The sequence below is a fragment of the Dasypus novemcinctus genome, chromosome 1 (genome assembly GCF_030445035.2).
Source record: "Dasypus novemcinctus isolate mDasNov1 chromosome 1, mDasNov1.1.hap2, whole genome shotgun sequence".
Lineage (NCBI taxonomy): Eukaryota > Metazoa > Chordata > Mammalia > Cingulata > Dasypodidae > Dasypus > Dasypus novemcinctus.
In genome coordinates, this window is record NC_080673.1 from 112,424,353 (window position 1) to 112,439,105 (window position 14,753).

Sequence of the window (14,753 nt, forward strand, 5' to 3'; positions counted from 1 at the left end):
AAAGTAAATTTTAAACCAATATTTAAAGAGCTGGATACCAAGTTCACCCATTCATCCTTAGTAAAATTTCTTTAAACCAATACCAAAAAAAAAATGTTTAATATGTTATGCACTTACACAAATTTTTACAGGATGAGTCATAATGATAGCTTAAGGCTGTTGGGGTTTAAGATATATTTAGGGGATTTGAATCTCTGGACTGACAATGTGATAGCCAGATCCTGAGCCTCAACAGACTCCAGCACCTACAATCTGATTTATTGGACTTACCACACTCAGCTAAGATGGAGGTGAAGAAGGACAACCACCACACCATGGAGCCTAGAGTGATTACAACTGAAAATGGGAGGATTGCATCCAGCATCCAGGTGGAATCTGAGCCTCCTCTTGACATAAAGGTGCAATGGACACAACCAATCCAGTGTCCACATAGAAGAGGTGGCATTGGATTGGGAAAAGTGGACATAATGGACAAAGGGTATGGGGAAAGGCAGGAAGAGATGAGAGGTGGAGGCGTCTTCGGGACATGGAGCTGCCCTGGATGGTGCTTCAGAGGTAATCACCGGACATTGTAAATCCTCACAGGGCCTACATGATGGAATAGAGGAGAGTATGGGCCATGATGTGAACCAATGTATATGAGGTGCAGAGGTGCCCAAAGATGTACTTACCAAATCCAATGGATGTGTCATGATGATGGGAACGAGTGTTGTTGGGGGGGGGGGGAGAGGGGGGGTGGGGGGGTGGGGTTGAATGGGACCTCACATATATATTTTTAATGTAATATTATTACAAAGTCAATAAAAAATAAAAAAATTAAAAAAAAAATAAATAAAGGCAAAACATTATTAAAGAAAAAAAAAAAAATGATAGCTTAAGGCAACAAGATGATATAGAGGAGCTGAGTATCAAGATTTACCAAAAAAAAACCAGCATTCAAGATAGAACAGTTGCTGGGGGATAAGTTTGGAAAGGTAGATATGGTATGCTGCATAAACTATGTAGAAAGCTTTGGTCATTATTTAGGTACTGAGTTTTTCAGAGACCAACCTAGAAGTTGAAGAACTGAGGCAGGGAATCAGATGGGAAGCATTTGACAGTCAAATGAACAGAGAGTAATAAACTAGGAGGCACCTCCATAAGATAACATGGCCTCAGGCAAGATTGCCTTTCAATGGAGAAGCCAACATAACTACGTTATAGGGAGATTTACTAAGGATTCTTGAATTAGGACCTGGAAGTTGCAAACCTAAGTGATGGCAGATTGAGTTTGAGCAATAGAGCAAAGCTGTAGTGCTTTGAAATCTATTATTTGTGCTAATGTTTTAATGTTAAGACAGGTAGATTGGTTCTCTTATAGTTTCTTGCTATGCATCATTCCATCTTGTATAATTTGTGCATGAAACTGATAAAAGAATTCAGGAAATGAAGAAATTCCAATGGGTTGAATGCAGCTTGATATGCCCACTGTCAGCCTTATTCCCTCTCTAAATTTTGGTTTTCTTAGTTTAGGCATCTACTTCTATTAGCTTTGCAGATCATTAAATTTGGTATCAATTTTCAATTATATTACAGATACAAATATCCGGTTGTGTAAATGGATTTCTAACCTTATTCTTCTTTAGCATTTATTTTGTAAATGATAGGATTGAGATGTATGACTATCATAGGTTTATAGAATAAACTTAAAAATTCAGCAAGTTTCCCAAAGCTAGTTAACCTACTTAAAAACTGTAAGAATTCACTGTTACATATATTTTCCAATCTTCCTTTAAATTTAATGAACATAGTTTCAATACTCTTGGTAATTCCCTTTTCTCTCCTTCAGACTTTATATTGGAAAAGATTTTTTTTTTTTCTTACACTATGTTGAAATTGTAAGTCTTGGAGAAAGGTGGAAAGCAAATGCCTAGAAATTTTAGTCATCAGAAGTTGGGATAAACTCTATCTAAACACAAAGAACTACCAAATATCAAAATTTTATAACCTTTTTTCTTGTCTTGTCTCTCAAATTTAGTAAAGCTAGTCTATGCTTGAATATCTACATCATAATTTCTGCAATCCATTCACTGGAATCTTTGAAGTTCTTTTTTGCTTCCCTTTTTGAAAATTAAGATATGTCTTTATTTTCAGGGTCATTTTCATTATTCACTGCTAAAGTTTTAACTTTGTAAAAATGTAAAATTTACTCCCCTGCCCTGTATTGTCTGAAGTAATATTTTAACCACACTTTTAAATGTACACATATATATATAACAAAAATAGTTTACAGTTTTTGAGTTCTTACCAAATGACAGGTACTCTGGTAAGGATTTCCATAACATTTTACTTTTCTCACAATTACACTATGTTTTAGGTGCCTTTATTAACCTCCATTTTTCTCATAGGAAAACTGAGGCCAAGAGAGGTTAAATAACTTGCTTAGGAGACACTCCTGGGATGAGGTGTATTTGAGTTTTTAATCCAAAGTATCAGAATTCAATCTTCCTTTGCAACCACTACACATTCTACCTCTAAAATTAACTATATTTTTGGGAAGCATATGTGGCTCAAGTGACTGGACTCCTGTCCCATATAGAATGTCCATGGTTTGATTGCCAGGTCCCGTGCAGCAAGCTGACCTGTGTGGAGTGTTGGCCCACGGGGAGTGCTGGCCCATGCAGAAATGCTGGCCCACATGGAGTGCCGGCCTGCATGGAGAGCTGGTGCAGCAAAATGATGCAACAAAAAGAGACACATGGGAGAGACAATAAGAGATGCAGAAGACCAGGGTCCTGAGGTGGCACAAGAGGATGAGCATCTCTCTCCCACTCTAGAAGTTCCCAAAATCAGTTCCCAGTGCCACCCAAAAAGAAGACAAGCAGACACAGAAGAACACACAGCAAACAGACCAGAGAAATCAGCAAGCCCAAACAATGGGGGGTGGGGATGTGGAGATAAATAAATAAATCTTTAAAAATAAATAAAATAAACTTTTTTAAACGTGGGTTGAGACGAATAATGTGAATTAAATAAATATTTGCTTAATAAATGAATGAATAATCCATTATATGTGTAAGCCTATTTTCAGAGTTATTTTAAACATGTCATATGTACATAGTGAAGAAGTAAATGCAAGATAATAATTCTTGATTTTTACTGACTTGGGATTTGGATATAATTGTGAAAAAAAGTTAGTCAATGAGATTGGATTCTGGAGTTACTGATTCCTTGGAAAGAAATGTGAAATTCAATTGAAATACTTCCTGAGGCAGACAAAGATTAAAAGAAAATTAATGCTTCTGTGTGGGTTCAAATAACATTTCATAGAGTTTGTCTGTGATTATCATTGCTCTAGGCTAACTAAAATATTAAACTAGTATAGCACTTTCATGCCTCCAGTTTTCAAGCAGTTCTCATCTTGCTATACTTCATAAGTTAATTCCTTCTGGTCCAGGGACTTGGGTCCTTATATTTTATGAGGTTTAATATAATGAAGTCCATCCTGAAACTGGATTATTTCCAGTGTTTCTGACATTCATTGCTGGACGGTCATTTCTGATGTAGGTGTCTTTTTTCCATTTAAGATATGAGACGAATCAACAACATAAAACTTAGACTTTATGTAATAGTATATCTGACAATGTCTAATTGTGAAGCTAATTCTTAAATAGGAAGTTAAAGATGCTGTTTCAGGAAACAAGTATCTCTAAATATTGTGAATGAAAGATGAATTGCTTTAGAGTTCTTTCATGGTGAATTTAATCATGTAAGATCAGGATTAATACCTAAATTGTTAATAAATCATTAGTCTGTCTAGTAAGCTACTTTTTGTTCTTACCCTGGAACATAAAAATAAAAGGCTTAATAAAATAGCTCAAGAGAGGATTAATAGCTAGAATTTGGTTATCTATCAACCTATCTGTACACCACAGCTCTGACCTCATCTCTTTCTCCATCCCATCTCCCATCACCCTTTAGAACATTCTGGCTGTCTTGCTAGTCATTGAACACACCTGGCAACTTTCCCCATAGACCTCTGAACTGGAATACTCTTGACCCAGATATGTACACAGCCAACTTTCATACCTCATTAAGTCTTTGTTACATCACCCCTTCTCAGTAAGACTTGCTCTAATCAACCTAGCTAATATTATGATTACTTCTATATCACCTCCACACACATTTAAAATATTTTAACATACTCTATAAAAGTATTATTATTGTGCATTATCTGTTTTCCCATGTTAGAATATAATTGCCATAAAGGAAGACATCTTTGTTATGTTTTCTAATGTGTCCCACGTCCAAACAGTGCTACATGCATTATAAGTATTTAAACATTTTTTAAATGAATGGAATATTTGCTTTTCATTCATCTATGTATCTAAAGTGTCTACCAAATTTGTAGATTGATATTCTTAAGTAGTACAAATGGAATTGGTTTTAGTGCTCTTTCAGATAAAATAAATCCATTTATTCCTGTTGAAATTAAAGCAACACATCTGAAATTTTAATTTAAAATTTTAAGAGTTTCAGCATTTTCATATCACACTATATTTATTATACCAATGGAAATGTGTCATTTTTTAATTAAATATTTAAGCAATAATTGATGACAAAAACTTTATAAGAGAAATATTGTTGACTTTAGGCTATGCCTTAGAACACAATCTGGGTGGTTCTGTACAAGGTGTAATTCAAGAGCACAAATTGAGTCTGCTGAGTGCTCTGTCATTACTGACTGAACTTAACTATATGCTATAATCACCTGGAAGAAAAGACACGATGATGGTTTGGAGGCAGGGGAAGAAATCATTTCTCACCATCTTGAGGGAAGCCTTTGTCTAACTTACCTTTTTCCTGGACAGTTGAGAAATATAAACTGAATCTAATTAAAGTAAATAGCATGGATTAAGCAGGAATATATCACAATACCTATGGCAAGTCTTTACTTTTGTCACAATTAAACCATTATTTAAAAGATTTCATTTAGAAAGACAGAATCTACATTATGAAATGAAAACAATAACAGATTGTAAAATGGTAAAATTCAAATACACTCCATGTGTTTCCAACATACACTGTCAAGTCCTTCTTGTTTAATAAGATCTCTATAAAAATCCAAGAAAGGCTAGCAAATGCTTATATTTTTTCTTCCATTTGCTTGGCTGGTCCAAGTTCTATTCATCCTCTTCAATGTGTCCCAAAACATCTCATGGTAGTCTGCATTAAGATATATCTTCCTTTATCTGGGTCACCATTATTATTTGCAGAAATCTCAACACTTTAAGTGATGAGTTCCCTTTAAGTAATGAGTCCTTATGAATTATATCACTAAATGGGCTTCTGCAAAATGCCTGCTGCTACTTGTTAGTTACAACCAGAATGGGCATCTATTTTCACTTCTAGGTGCATCTCTTGATGCTTCCCTTGTTTTTTTTTATCTAACAGTATCTCTAGACAACTGTCTCTGTATCTACCTATGTGTTGCCCACTTCACTGAAATGATAAAGGAATTTATATTTTTTGCCTTTGGAAAAAGCAGCTTTCCCTTTGGAATCAATTGAAAAGGAGGCCCCCATGGTATAAAACCATGGCTTCTATTATACTCACTACTCACAGCAACTGAACATCACTGAGGTTTGTGGCAGCTTAAGGAATTTATTTATACATTTCACAGAAACCACATGGGTTACATATGCATGAGCATTGACTTAAGTCAGACTCTGTTCTGAACTCAGGATATAACCATGTATAAAACACGCAAAAATCCCTTTTCTCATGGAGTTTATGATCATGTTTATAATGATATTTTGCGCTTACATATTTCTATGTGAGAATGCACATATACATAACAATTTTGTACTATTTCACTAGATAATAGGGCATTGGGTTCCTGCTTCCATTTATGTAACAATATAATATATTTAAAGAAATCTTTCCTCTAATATCAGATTTTGAGGGCAGAGAACAGTGACAGGGTTTAACTAACTTCTAGCAGTATCCTGAATAGCAAGATCTGTGTGTGGCTATTTTTAGCTGTTCTTCGACATTTCTATAAACACATTATGCCATGAACATATGTTTATGCACTTTAAAAGCCAACCAAATAATTGGGAGTTAATAAGTTATAAGATATCCACAAGTATTTTAAATTCGGCGTTAAAAAGCAAGACTTGCATACATGTGAAATCAGTTGTGCCTTTTATTTCATTTATGTGTATTTTTAGTTAAGCAAACAAATGTTCTTATACAAAGCATAACCTAAGACTCCTAACTCCTGAGGATTATGGTACATGGGTATTTGTGTACGGTTTTTACCTCATAGGGAACATGCTTATTTTAGTTATTAAAATAATTTCAAATTAAAGAAGACATAATCTTTTTATTCTCTAGTAGTCATATATAAGGACTTTCTTCAACCATGGTTTAAGACATGAAGAGCAACTTTCTCCAACTGAGCCTTTTAAGAGAGTTTGAACCTTCAGGTATAATGATTACTATGAAGTTACCATCTTTTTATGGATGTTTTTTCTCATTTTTTTCTGCCCTTCACTTTCTTTAGCTGAGCCATTTCTTGTGAGAAAGAATTTTGTAGAAGACCTAGTACATTTCTTATATCCATACCATAAACACCAATATACTAGTTCACCAATGTTTGTGCACAAAGAGATTTGAGTTACTTCACGTATTTATGCTAATGAAGTTAGTTTAACTTGAAAATTTTAACTATTAGAATTAAGATGAGAACCGTTGGTCCAAATAGTTAAAAGAATTTGCCAAAATTCACATAATTAAGTGCTTTTAGTACAGGGTTTCCACTTCATTTGCCACCTTTGCACAAGAAGTACCTTATAAGACATAAGTGAATATTTTTCAAAGCTCCCGAGGCTTTATTGGAATCTGTATTTCTAGTAGTGTTCTAAAGATGATGTTTAGATTTGATGCTTATGATAACTAACAAAACGCTCAAATACTTTTAGGGGCTTCTCACTATTAATCTAAATTTTTCATCCAAAAATATTTCACACTTATGAAAATCTTAAGTCACCTGAGCCTATCATTTTCTCACTCTGTCATTTCCTCCTTTTATCTTTTAGATTCCAAGACACGTGATTAAGATCATGCTGCTGCAAAAATGTTTCAATTCTTCTGATCCTTTCATCTTCCTTTATATTTCCCCAGCAAAGCCTCCAACCTGGTTAAATCCGTCTTAGTAAGCTACAATTGCACCTAGTAACTAACTATATGTTGATAGAGAAGAACAGATAATCATGTTTAAATTTCAAATTTTCTTGCAACATGTCCTCAGAATTTGAATGCAGGGTTATGTGCAGCCCTTTCCATAATTTCTGGTGCAGAAATAATGCACCAACTTTTCCCCTTTTTTAATAATCTTCTGCCAACATTCATATGATTATAGTTTTATCTCCTTGTCATTCCATTCCCTCCTTAAGTGTTCATACAACAGAGTCCTTCTCTGACCACTAAATATAAACTAGGAATCAAGTTGCTATTGTCAAATCACCCAATTTAAATTTTCTGCGTGGGACTTACCACTATAAAATATTTTATTTATTTATTTGTTAGTTAGTGTAGTGGCAGTTTCATGCAGAATGTAAACTGCATGACAGTGACCATATCTGTCTTACAAAATTTCTATCTTTGTATTTTCTGTATGATTTTCCTGTAAACCTATGACTTCTGTAATTAAAACAAATTAATTAAAATTAAAAATGAACAAAACTTTATATCCCCAGGACTTAGTATATGGCATATAGTAGGTGCTCAACAGGCATTTACTGAGTGAAGTGGATGAATAAACTTCTACAATTCTTATAAAATCAATATTTATTGACCCCCTTTTTAAAAAAACATTTTAGAATATACACTAATATTTGTAATTCAGATTCTTTCAGAAAAAAATGTGAATCAAATAAATTATTTCCATTCTCTCTCTGACCTTGGGCATAGCACCTAACCCTTTGAGAGCACATTTATTTTCACTAAAATTTAAAAATTGGACTAGATTGTCCCAAATATGTCTTTTAGCTCTAAAATTCAGGAAGTTTCTTTTCTTTTAGAAAAATAATTTTTAAAATTTCTCAATTTTATATTTGAGCTTTGTTATCCAATACCTTTTAAAGATTGTATCATTAGTTGTGGTTTTTTCCTACACCAAACTAACATTTCAATGCTTTTCTTTAGAAATCTCCCCAATTATTTAAAGAGCGCTACAAAATATTAAACAAGTAATCAGGGTCAGTGTAAGAGTGCATTATTTAACCTTTGTGGTGGACACTTTATATTTTAAAAATTACTACCCTGTAAATTGGCATAGCTTTCAGCATATCCATTTAAAGTTTCCATTTTTAAATGTAGTATTCATAATGTACAATTATATTGTCTGAGCAACTCTACTGACGACTCAATATTAAACAAATTAATCAGATTGTGTCAAAATTCACTGCTGGAGATCTTACTTTATATTAAATCCATTTATTTCTATCATTATTAATTTCTAGGAACAGGAAGAAAGAACAGAAAAATTATGTGTAGTCTCAGACTGAAAGTCAGAATATGTACCATGGCTTAAATTTCAATCTGACAGATCAGTATTCTATAATATAATTTAATATGCCCACAAACCAAACTACTTGAAAATAAAATTATCATTTCCATTTCCCCTATAATATCTATTCAAATATAACTGCATTTGCATCATGAATTTCTGGAAATTCAACACTTTTAGGAAGTCCATTCACACCCATTCACATTGAAGAGTATATTACAAATTTGGGCCTATTTTTATTCTACTTTTCCTTGTAGTAACATAACATCCTTCAAAAGTCAGAATTTTTAGAATACATGATTTTCTATCACTAGATTTTCATTTGAACTAATACAGTGATTTGTTGTAGTCAGGGGTAGCTAATTAAATAAATTTTACTACTGCATTTGGCAGGGTTTAGCCAGGATGCACCAGTTGGGAAGACACATTTTGAGATTAATTACTGTACATTATCACTAATGCTATTGTGCTCTAGTTCATTCAACTTGGAAGTGTAGCTGTGAAAAAGGTAGGCGCTGTTCCTTGTGAAATAAGAATCTGACCATAACCTGAAGATCTAGGGTTACCTTCTATTGTAGAAAACTGGTCTCATAAAAAAGTATTCTTTAGACTTAAGGACTTCAAATCACTTTGCAGTTTTTCCAACCAGGAAAGCACAGGAAATTCTGAGACTCCCCAGGGACTCTTTTCTTACCTTGTCCCATTATCAACAAAGGTGGATTACCTTAAAAAGGAGGGAAGAGACATGTACCTTAATGCAGTAATGTTCATGTTAGCTTACGCTGTCCTTTTGCTTCATATCATTTAACCAATCCACTGACACTCACCATCATTTTGTGGTTTACTCATTCATTTCATAAATATTGTTTCGAATGCTTATTAACCCATACTTAGGCCATGGGCTAAGACAGAGAAAGTACATTTCTCATGCTGCTTACATTTAAATATTTATAAATATGTCATTTACTTGAAGACTTACAGAATGTTAGCATTAACAAAACATTTTGAAATCCCTTAGCCCCTCATTTTATTTGTGGAAAAAACTAAGCCTAGAGATATGGAATATAACTTGTTTAAGATTACACAGCAAGTGAAGTTCCATCTATATGATTCCAGTATTTTTTCTACTTCTTCACACTGCACAAGAAAAATTACCTCTTCATCTCTGCTTTGTAAAAGGTCCCTATTTCTTTCCTATGCTAATTCTTTCACTATGCTCTGGTAATTCTTGAACTGTAACGTGGATGACCTGGTTAAGAGAGTTACACTTTTCATTTGCCCTTTTCTGAGTCACCTTCAGTTTCAGGTTCTTTAATTGTTGTCTGACACCATAGGAACAATCTTGGCTGCAAAGGAGGCCAGGTGAATCCCCAAGGTTTACGGTCTGTACTTCATTTCTCTTCTATTGCTAACTGTGAGACCATTTGGCAACAGTTGACTCAGAGCCTTAAGATAATTAGTTCTTCTTCCGAATGGCATGGATTTTAAGAAGGAAAGTATGCAACATTTGTTTCAAAACCCAAATCTATCATTTGTAAAATGTGACCCATTTTGGAGCCTTGTTGATAGTTTTTAAAATAAAATGTGCTTAATGCCCTCAATAAAATGATCATCATGTGTTTTATTTCTGAGTTATTTGTAATACTATCCAAGAACATCTTGTCCCAATTAAAAGGAACCAAAAAAAAAAAACCTTGATGGAAAAAAACATAAAATTCTACAAATGAAGTATAAAGTACAAGTATTACAAAAAAAGGGATAATTAATGCTTAATATAGTAATTGCTTACTTTATGTAATTTCATTTTTACAACTATATGTACACTTAAAACTTTAGCAATTAGAAAAAAGATTACATTTTCAATCTTTCAGTATTTTCTTAATTTTTTTAACTACGTTGTATTAATGCTAGGAAGCCATGTTCAAATAGGAGTTCTAAAAAGATGAATATAGATTTTTCAGTATGATTGGGTGAAAAATTGTCATATTATTATACATATATGTATATCAGATAATAATCTCAGTTTCCTGAAGCTATCATTATTAATGAATGGAATATAGTTCCTTAAGAATTTTTTCAAACATACCAGCACAATCAAATCAGTCCTGCTAAATTTTCTTTATGACTCTTTGTTTTACAGATGAGACAAAAAACAAATCCACATGGAACATTTAAAAAAAAACATGCTGCTATCATTTTGTTTTCCAACTTAAAATCATACATTGTAGGCAATCATTTGCTGTTTAATAGACAATAGGATGCTTTCCCCTTTTCAGGTAGAAAATTGGGAAACCAATCCTATTGGTATAGATTTCAAGACTGCAATCTTGGCTCAGTCTGCACTTCTACTCTTATTTCCAATTATTATAACATATCATTATTATATTAATTATATAATAATGTATAGCATTATGTCACACTGTAGTATACCAATGACTCAATATTCCCCAATACCCTGTATATTCGCAGCTCTTTGTGTTTGTTCCTTACAAGAAGAATGCCATTGTCTCATCTCTGTTGAATAAATCTTTAAGGACTACAGAGCTAAAATTGTACTTCCTCCTAGAAGTGTCTTCAATCCTCTTTATTAGGATTCACATTCCTTTTCCTTATAATCCCTTAAAATTAATCACTTATTAATGCATTTATCATGGTCAGCTCCATATGCTAAAGCTCATATGCATCCCTCGAGACCACTATGGGCTTGGTTTTTTCCCAAGATGGAAACACTGCCCATTCCTTGCAGAGAACAGGCAAACAGAATTTAATAAATGTGTTTTCTTCTGCTGATAACAGAAAAGTACTGCCATTATTTGGTATTCCATCTCCTATTGTAAATACATATTGTTTCAAAATTCTCCCGGGCTCCACTGTCCCACATATTGTCACTTGAAAATACTGGGAGGTGTGCAGGAAAATTAACATAGCAGGTTTAATGTTACTCTTTAGAAGGGCCTGTGTGCAGAACTGAACTTTGGCTGGTGCCAGGTAAATCAGCTTTCAAAAAGATTCCGTATGCTGATAAGTTTGTTTTGTTCACCTGGGGGCACTGAACTGGCCATACGACTGTTTGTGTAAACAGTGTGATTTATGATGATGCACGCCTGCTTTCCTTCTGGGACTCTGAAATGTCTATGATTGTGGCTGATTACACAGGCAGAAAGAACCCACAGAGTCCAACAAAAACCCTGAACTCTGAATCTCCAGTGGGCTTTTCTGGGCAGAAGCACTGCAGGCGGGTTGTTGTGTTTTGCTGCCAGAGAAAAGCGCGTGGACCGTGTAGCCTCTCTTGAATGGAAGAAGATTGAGAATCCTGTGCAGGATCCCTCCAGACTCTGCCTGATTTGTCTTTTCCCCTTGATGATACTGCTGGCTTTGAGTACAACTACTTCTTATTCCTGTGACTATTTGAGTGCTCTTGGGACCCAAACACAAGAGGGACTACTCAGGTACTGTTTTGCTACTTGTCTTCGCAAACTCCTTCCAATCATGGAGATACTTTCATTATAAAAGATGATTAACCCAGTGTTACACAGAAACATTCTCTGCAATATCCCCTAATATTTCAATTTTTTATCAAAAATTCCTTTTTCACATCAACAAAATAGTCTAAGTATGGCTTTGTCTGTGTGAAAAAATGGTAGAGTGAGAGGAAAGATAAGTAAAACATACTTTCAAAAGATCATTAAGTTTCAGAAGGGTGATGGAAAGAAAGCAGTAGAAAGAAAACATCACTGGATTTTGTGATCCGGTTACCATCCTGTCATTTCCTAGACAGGAGAACTTAGGAAAATCATTTAATTGGGAATCAATTTCTGAATATGTAAAATGGAATAGTAACACTTTCCTACCATTCTTATAGAGAAGTTGAGAGGATCCAATAAGTTAAAATTATGTGAAATACAGTTGAACATTGATATATTTAATTAAGATTTATTTTCTTTTTAATTCTAGATTTCAGGTTTTAACCTAAAAGAAGAATTAAGAATGTGTGGTTCCACTCAGTTCTGGTCTTTCCATTCAAAATTATAAATACACAGGCCTGTACCCTCACTGTGAGGAAAACAAGAAAGAAACAGAAAGAAGAAAAGGAGTTATGATAAATAGCATGTGGTCAAGAGTAAGGAAAGAAATTTTATCATTTTTTTTTCTGTAAGAAATTCTTTTATTTTTCCTTTGAAGACCAATTATTTCAAATTAAAAGATTCCTTTATTTTCATCTCCAAATCTTGATTAATTAGAGAATACTAAAATAAGAAAAAGATCAGTAAACTTTATTAAAAGTTTATTGTGAACCAGGTGCCAAGCTGATAAGAACATGTCTTGTTACCTTAGAAGTAAGATTATTATCATCCCAAATTTACAGATGATGGAACTGAAAGTTTCATGCGTAATGAGGGCACAGCTGAGTAGGTGTAGGTACAGGAAGAGCATACTTCCTTTTACAAAACGCTATTATCATTTCCTCCTCCCCTGTTTTGGTTTGGAACACAAAAGTCCATTGTTTTCTATTTTACTTGAATATCACTTTTTATGTCATAGATAATGAAAATATCCATTTTTAATTTAAAAAATAACAGTTTTCATAATTTTTGGATGTTATTATTATTTGATATCCCAGGATAGTCTAATACAATACTAAAGTAGGTCTAAAGAAATAATTGGTTATTCCTGGGGTTTTTCTTTTCAAGACTCCCTTGCCTTGTCTACGTAAATTAGTATATACCAGAAAAATGGCCATTATGAGAGTAACTAACATTGTGGGAAACTTTACAAAAGATTGTTTTGGGGTTGTTTCTTTTATCTCTGCATCAGTGAGACAGGTGACAAAAAATCGTCTCAAAGTTATTGAAGATAGAATTTCTCTGAATGATGTGTCCAGGGCTACTAGAGTAAATAAATTTTGCTGTTGTAGGAGAGCACACACCCAAACTGTTATTTGGGAGAAAAAGATAAACTTGGGTTCTTTATGTTTTAAGGACTAAAAAAAAAAAATCAGCTTGACTTCCAGGTGTGGATCTGCTCAGTAGAAGAAGCAGAGTGCATGGATATGGACTTGCAAGCCAGGCCTGACCATCTGGTGCCTTGGGACAAGCTATGCATTGGCACTGAAATAGGATAACACCAAGAGTGCAAGGTTAGAAGACAAAGCCTGAGACACATTTGTCTGGGATGAGCCTTGAAGTTCGATTTCTCCCTCCTTGAGGGACAGAGTGAGGCTGTGCAGTGAACAGAATGAGTGAGGCAACATTGGGATGTGTCCTAGCTAGTCTGCAGTACTCTGGGCATCAACGATGACACTGCCTGACAGTAGGAACCAATGGCAGTAATGAGAGGAGAGATTCTAGTGCTCCCTCTGACTAGATGAGGAGACTCTGGAGTAGTCTGAAAAATGAATGGGAAGGCAAAGTTTTGACCTAGAGTTATTGGGCGTCCTGATAACTGCAGTTAATTAAAGAAAGAGATGAGACAATTTTGCAGCCTGGTTAGATTAGTGAATTAGGTGGGGTGTATTTGTACCTGTTACATTGTCAGTAAAAGATTACAGAGTATAGTGATATACAAAGATCCTACATGACAAGAATAATAGTTTAATATTTCCCTTAGTAAATTTTGTGCCCAGGAAGAATTTGATGGTTACTAGTTCACACTCTACCTACATAAAATACAAACTGCCATACAGAACTGATTGCATGAATCTCCCTTCACTTTAACTTAAAAAACAAACAAACATTTATCAAGTACCTGCATGTTCAAGGCACTGAGCTAAATCCTTGCCTATGCCCTGAGAAAATGGAGAACAAAACAGATACAGACTCCACCATAAGGAGTTTACATTCTACTACAGGACAGAGAAATTAAACAGCTAACTGCACAGACAAATAATTGCTTATTTATTATTCTAATTATAATCAGTTTTATGAATAAGCAGTGGAAGAACCCATCATTGAATGACACACCTCTGTTATTATGAATTACATCAGAAGTGCACTTGGAACTAAATGTGGGCAATAGAATGAAATTAAGTTTGCCTTAGCTTCTGGGAAACAGCATTAAACTTTAAGTTAGCCACAGAAAGAGACATTATTTCACTTCTCAGAACATTTCTCATCAGGGTCTGAAGCCTAAGTCTTCTGCAGCTATTTCAATTCTACCCTATTGAGGAAGGCAGAAACATGGAGGAAAAGGCCAAGAAAAT

The 14,753-nt window shown here is 34.2% G+C and overlaps 1 protein-coding gene across 9 annotated transcripts in view; it reads right to left on the minus strand.

The window, feature by feature from the left end:
* The window catches only part of CCSER1 (coiled-coil serine rich protein 1), a 1,483,327-nt gene that overhangs the window by 556,911 nt on the left and 911,663 nt on the right, over positions 1–14,753 (minus strand). The gene's annotated exons all lie outside the window — the stretch shown is intronic.